Consider the following 6,969-nt stretch of genomic DNA (forward strand, 5'->3'; position numbering starts at 1 on the left):
TTTCAAATCTTTGTTTTGCTTAACATCAAAGTTATTTCCAGACCCCCGCTGTGAGAATCAAGACATCATTACTCTGGGTGCTGAACAGACAGTTGGTATATAACCTTATTCTGGCCTTAAGATTTTTCCCTTCCCAGACAAGATCTATGTAGCCAACTCTGACAATAACATTTCATGCAATTCTTTTTTATTAGAAATGTGCTCAGAAAACAGTCCATTAAAACTGAATGAAAGGTCAAGTCTCCATTTGGGTAATTATGTTGTTTTCAAGAGTGATCAGAGAGAACTGTGGCAACATACTGTGGATTAGTACCTGCCACCATATGGCACTTCAAAATGACAAATAGAAACAATACATATACTTAAAGAAGCAAATTGTAAGCAATTTTAAAAACTGTTTTACAAAATCAACCCTTAGTATTAAATACAGGAAACCTGTGGGATATTTTGTTGTGCACATTGGTGTTCAGGTACAGAAATATTGAAGACCATCAAGTCCTGGGCAATTCTTTTTTTACTTCTGATTATTTTAGACTTTTTCATTTGTACTATCTAAAAAAACTGTAGGGTATCTCTAGCCCTAAGGAAACAATGTTTGAGTTGCTTAAATATATGCTTAAAAGGCAAAGCAAAGACACCCAAGTACAAAGGTTGAGTACTTAGTCCTATTAAAATCAACAGGAAAAAAAAAAAGTCCTAGAAATTTAAATGGGAGTTTTCATATCAGGACTGCTGACAAAAAAACCAAATTGATCCTCCTCCCCACTGCTTCCCCTTTCCGCAAATCATGAGATAGGCTTAAGAATTAATACCAAAAGAAAAAAATATTTTTGTTTTACCTCCTTCTCCTTTCAAACTGCTGAAATGTACCCAGATCCGTTCTGAGTTTTTTCTGCAAGATGAACTGCAGTCTTTTTTGTGTTTGTTTTTTTTTTTTCTTTTTAAAGAGAGTTCTCATATGAACCAGGTCTTCAGGGAAAAACCACAGAATCTTGTGAAATATGACATCTTCAAGAGCTCAGAGCTGTGTGCAATGGTGGGCCTTGGCAGGCCTGGACAATGCCCACCTGAAACTTTGAGCTCCTGCTGCTGGGAGATGTTGAGCAGAGAGCAGAGATGGTAGCACTTTGGCACACAAGTCTGAAGAATGAGTTTTACAAGGGTGCCATGACCCTGGCATCATCCTTCTCAGCTGTGCCCAGGCCAGGAAAGCTCTCCCAGGGCAAGAGGGTGGCCCTTGGCCCGCAGCCTTTCCACACAGAGCTCCGGGGTGAAAGTGGCTGGCTGGAACTCTCCAGAACAACCTCTGCTGCCCTGTGGGCTGTAAACACACCTACAGCAGGTCCTGGGCACCACCCGGTCCATGTCAGCTGCCAGAGCTGGGTCAGAGCTGCCGCTGCCCTCAACCACCACATCCTCCATCTTGTCTGCACTCTGCTGAGGGACCTGTCTCCCCCTTCAGAACCGCTTCCTCCAATGAGAGGCTGGTGACGGACAGCCAATTCTTTGCCTTTCTTGGAGAGTGACACTCCTCTTCTCCAATGAAAGCCCACCTCTCTGTCAGGCGGGGAATGTCCCGCCCCAAAGCCAGCTGGCTGGGCTGGGGGGGGGCAGGGCTGACGCAGCTGCCTCACGCCTCAGCCTTTTGGCGGGAATGCAGCTCCCTGCTTCGAGCTTCACCTCTCATACCGGGATGAAGTAATTGAGACAGACAGAAACTGCCCCCAAACAAAACAAACTGAGCTGTTTCGATCAAAAACCTGTGGAAACAAACCGTGCAAACAATCGTACGGAAATCATGCAGCCTCTCGCCTACCTTATCATTCCAATTACATTCTCCTAATCTACAAAATTGAAAGGTAATGAGCAGTATTTCCTTAAACCACATTAAATAACACTGTCAAAATGCAAATTTATTCATTAAGTATAAATGAGTGTGTTAAATATTCATGAATTGTTGCTTGCAGTATATAATTAATCCCATGGTCTGTGTGTCCAAAAGCATTTAGGAGATAAAGAGCTGAGAAGACAGTGCTGTAGAATGATAACATTTAAAGCATGTTTTTAAAAGCAGAGGTGTCCAGCCCTTTGGATCCTAAACTATTACCAGTGCTTATAATTCATTGTAATACCTCTTCAGCATGTACATGTGCTTTCATGATTCAAGGTTTGTATCCTCAGCCCTTGCTGTCTAATAATCTATTCAAGGAAAGAAATACTTGAGAGCGGAAGGTGCTATTAAATTATCCCATTCACTACCGATGCACTCAAATTAATATGGTACTTTCCACGTTGTAAAATTCCCAAGGATTGCAAACCTGCCCTTGAAAAATGATGCAGTTTGACTCCCTCGCCCTTCTTTTACTGAAAAAAGTGCATTCTGACACTTACTTGAACCGTCACTAAGGCTGGTTGCCATTTCAAGTATCATGAAAGATAAAACAAAGGCTTCAGCACCAGAAAAAGACTGGCCTCTTTTTTTCTGTGCTTTATAGCCATTTCTGGATACAAAGGAAAAACCCCAAGTACTGTACTAAGCTTTAAGTAGGTGCTCCCATTGATACCAATGAGAAGCATGGCACATAAAGCACTGGGATGTTATGGCTCAATATCCTTAGCTTAAATATGCACTATTTTCTCTGTCTTTCTTAAATTCCCACTGCTTCCTTTCATGTTAATCGAAACTGCTTTCAGAAACTCTTTGTCAGTCTGCTTCATACTTTTGGGGGAAGACTCTTTGAGGTACTGATGAAAAGAACTGATTTTCTCAAGATAGTGTGAAGAAATAACAAAAAATAAAGTTGTCATATTCTTCATAGTAATTCCCTCCAAAATCACTTGATGATCTCAGGTTGCTTACTCTATACAGCTTTCAGCTAGTTGTACAAGTATAAACTCTGCAGTCTCCCCTTCCTTCCACAACATTTTCAGAAAAAAAGTACATGGCAGTGACTTGATCTGTGATGGTTTAGTGTACGAGATTCTTACCATGTCATTTCATGTGTGTACGTGAGTGTGTGGACTAATTAACACAATACCAAAAGTGATTCACAGTTCCACGTAACTTAACCTGTTGTTCACAGCACAGGCCATAGAAAGTAAGTATTTAAGAAGAGCTGTGAGGCTGTGCTCTGTCAATTTTTTTTCATGTTTTTCCTTGCAAAAATGTAACAAATAGTATGTCCTTTGTGTGCAGACATGTTTTGTTCATTCAGAGCCAGCAAGAGTATCTCTGCATGGCATAGGCTTGTACTGTACCATGTAGACATATCCTGCAAAGTTAGGTGCTGGAGGATTTTTGGTTTCTATACAGTATCTTCAGCACCCACATTTGCATAGCTGTCTTCCCAGTTCTGCAGAACTAATACATAGGACAAGGAAGCAATCAGATTTTTTGCTAGGTGACATCACCATACATCAAGTGTCTTTCATCAATCAAGTCACTAAGATGATGAAGCAATGCAACTTGTAGTGTGTCAGAACAATGAACTGAACATCTTTTCCAAAGTGCTGACAAAAAAAGGCAATGTGAGACCAAATGGATTTGATTAGCCTTATTTCAAGGTCTGAGCAGTAGCTATGGCCTTGATGAACTATAAGCACTGTAAGAATAGGTTGAAGGCAAGGTTGGTCACAGAGTGCAGGATCATTTTTCATCGTATCTATTAAACAGGTAAGTCATAAAACTCCATGGTCAGACAGCTGCAATCCAAACACTGTTGACACTCAGTTTACAAGACATTTGTGGTAAGTGCTTTTGTTGTAATTAAAAAGCTGTGCAAGTCTACCCAGATGTGTCCTAACCAGTATCTTATCTCCTGTACCAAGATGAGGACAGACCTCACCTGTCAAAGACAATTAATTTAGATAGCTCTCCTCTAGACAGGAGAAGAGGTAATCAGAAATTCTCTGGTAGAATGTTTTGCCTTTCCAGTGAAGAATGCTAGTTGATTGTCATTTAAATCTCCCATAGAAAGATGCAGATTTTGATCAATCTTCTGACAAAACAAGCCAGTTCTTAATCTGTTTTGTTTTTTGACAATTCCTCTGCTCACTTTACATACTGTCTCAGAATCTAGACAGAATCTAGTTCCCAAATTCTGCCAATCCAGAGGAGAGATGGGAGCTGCTAGCCCAGGGACTGGGGTGCCCATGGAGCTCTGGTTTCTCTGTGCTACAATAAAAAGAAGGGCCCAAGCAGGTGTGTTAGAATGGCCTACATTTTCATTTGAAAACAGGCGGCTTTTCCCCATCTCTGATTCACCCCACCCAAATTTCAGAATCCTCCAGAGACAGAAGTGTTTTTCAAAAAAGTACAGTTAGGGATCACATGTAGCCAAACCAATCTGGGGAAAAAGCTGGAGATACAAAGATGATTGGAAAGACTGTTTTGCAAAGGAGAAGTAGAAAACAGTACAGTGTTCCTGCACAGCCTGGACTCAAGGTATGTCTTTAAGATTGAACAGACATCCAGTGTCAGAGAGCAAGGATCATCAGTGATTGATTACACATTAAGCAGCAGTGACTGCTTCATAGGGGGTTGTCTCACAGATCTTAGGCAAGTTCAGGGAAGCCTGAACGTTGCTGAAGGAGAAGAATGCCTGCGTGATCCTCTAGGATATTATCCTTGGCTGGCAAATGAAGGAAGACAGGAAAAAAAGATTCTGAACATGGAGCACCTGTCTTTTGATGCAGGTGAAAGGATGACACAGTTTGGGTGGTCTCCTGCTCAGTAGAAAGGCAAACAGCCTGCTATGGAAGAGGCTGAAAATGAGTGGTAAAAGGGGAATTGATAAAAAAACCCAAACCCAACTAACCAACCAAAAAAAAAAGAGTCCTCATTCAGCAAGATGGCAAAAACAAAATTAATCAAGCATGTAAATGCAGTAGATTTTCTATAAACCAGTACTAAAGAGTCTGGGTAAAAAAGGAAAGGAATCAGAATTACCTATTTATAAATTCAGTGTAGCTGGTATTACTGACACTAGATGGGAAGAACTGCATCACTGGAACATTAAAATCAATGGTTATAACCTATTTTGGAAAGATCAAGTAGAGAGAAGAGGGAGAAGAGTGGAACTTTATGGTAAAAAAGACATAGTCTGTTTTCAGGACGCTGGCAGCTCAGAAGCAAATGATCTTGAATGCAATGGATCAATACTCTAACAGATAAAACACTAGATGGGATAGTAGCTGCTGTCTGCAAACCACCAAATCATAGAAGAGAGCAGGATGACTGGATGCCTTTGCACCTTCTGTAATGTGTGGGAGTGAAAAAGCTGCACTGTCATCTGAGACTTCAGTCTGCCTGACATATGCCTAAAGTTTCACGATGCTGATACTAAAACCTCTGCAGAATTTTTGAACATTAGGTATGAACATTTCTTAAACCAAGAAGTGTTTAATATTTCTTAAACCAAAAATGAGAACTTATGAGATCTCATCTCACAAATAATCAAAAGAGATCAAAGGACTTGGTGAGAGAACTAAATATTAGTGGCTATGATAGCAGCTTGATTGCTTTTTATGGGCATAAAGAGAATGAAGCCCAAACAGTAAGATGGATGATACAGTCTTTTTACCAAACTGAAAATTATTGTAAAGGAGAATCAGCTAGGAGAGAGAACTGATAAAAAATAGGAAAATACAGATTTCTTTTTTTTTAATAGCTGCAAAATTAGGGAAGAAAGCTGTATGTGTTTAAAAAATATCTAGCTCAAAGGGTTAATAAAACCCTCTACATAACTGTAAATCAGTAAAATGAAGAAAGGAAGTTGATAAGACTGAATGTAGAGTAGAAGTAAGGAATTACATAAATAATTCCTCCAATAAGTATAGCCAAGTTGTAAGGAGAAATTTATGGCCAGAGAATTAAGGACAATATTTTTCAAATACATTAGGAATCCTGACAATGGTACCAGTTCTTTATCAGATTGAAGTGGAAGATTTGTTAAGAGTAATGAAAACAAGAAACAACTGTTCAGCAAGTATTTGTGTTCAGTATTTAAGGAAAAGACAGATAATTGGTGATGCTCTACGAGGATGATTAACTACCAGGCAACAAAAAACCCCCAAAGAAAAACATTAAATGGAAGCTACTGAAGTAAGAAATATTTGCATAGGAAAGTTCAGATAACTTGTATCCAAGAGTTGTTAAAGAGCTGACAGAGGAATCTCTATTGTTATTACTGCTTTTTGCTAAGTCTTGGAACAATTGGGCAAGTTCCAGAAAGCTGGAAGAAAACTTATGTTGTGTTAATATTTAAGAAGGATAAACTTAATGACCTAGATAATTACAGTCCTGTCAGTCTGAAATTGATCTGGAGCAAAGTAATGGAATGTCTGACGGGGGACTCAATTACTAACTAATTAAAGAGGAGAAATATGGTAAATGCCAATCTAAGTGCAATACGGAAAACAGATACTGTCAAACACATTTGCTGGCTTTTTTTCCAATTGTGACTACAAGAAAAACATGACACTGTTGATATATTTTGATTCTATATGACATCTGATGTGGTATCCATGACATTTAAGTTAAGAAACCATGATAATACAAAATTGACGTCATACATTAAATGAATTGAAAACTGGTTAACTGACATTTCAAAACGTGAATTTAAATGGGGAATGATCACAGAATAGGTATTCTGCTGGGATAGCTTCCTGGGCATACTCTAGTTAACATTTTTATCAACAAGTTGGAAGAAAACCCAAAGGTTTGCAGAAGACTCAGTCATTAAGGAAGAAGTCTGTAATAAAAAGAGAAGATCACTGAGACTAGTTGACAAGGATTACTGGGTGCAAACTAATAAAATAAGATCCAGATGTAAAGCCACAGGAACAAAAACTTCAGGGGGATAGGCTGGCTATTCTATAAGGGTTTGAAAAGGTCTAAGGCGGATAATTCAATTATTAAACTATTTTTTTACCTGAGTATCTGGTTCTATGACAAGTAATCAAATAAAT

This window comes from Harpia harpyja, chromosome 11, assembly GCF_026419915.1.
Source record: "Harpia harpyja isolate bHarHar1 chromosome 11, bHarHar1 primary haplotype, whole genome shotgun sequence".
Taxonomy (NCBI): domain Eukaryota; kingdom Metazoa; phylum Chordata; class Aves; order Accipitriformes; family Accipitridae; genus Harpia; species Harpia harpyja.